We start from the raw sequence: 394 nt of genomic DNA, 5'->3' as shown, positions 1-394 counted from the left end.
GTGTAAAAGAGTGAAATGTAAAATATGATAGTCTATCCTACCTGAACCATTTTCTTTTATTTCATTTTGTGACTTATTTACAGCTCACGTAGTGGCACATTGACGAAATTTCACTTTCGGTTTTTGTAATTGACAATATATCAACGATTTTCTAAAAGGTATACTCATATCAGATTTTTTTCTATGACACATACATATAACACGCAAAGAGAAGACGAGAAAAAACAGCTAAAAATTTTAAAATATCAACTACATAATCCTTATGTATGTTTCAAGTCGGTAAATAGGGTAAAATAATTTAGTTTATAAAATAAACTGCTGAGGGTATAATATATTTTACGTTAATATGACCTGTCTTTTCTTATCAAAATAAACATTAAGTCTTGTTATCATA

Source organism: Penaeus monodon, chromosome 29, assembly GCF_015228065.2.
Source record: "Penaeus monodon isolate SGIC_2016 chromosome 29, NSTDA_Pmon_1, whole genome shotgun sequence".
In the NCBI taxonomy this organism is placed as follows: domain Eukaryota; kingdom Metazoa; phylum Arthropoda; class Malacostraca; order Decapoda; family Penaeidae; genus Penaeus; species Penaeus monodon.
This window is presented reverse-complemented; position numbering follows the sequence as displayed.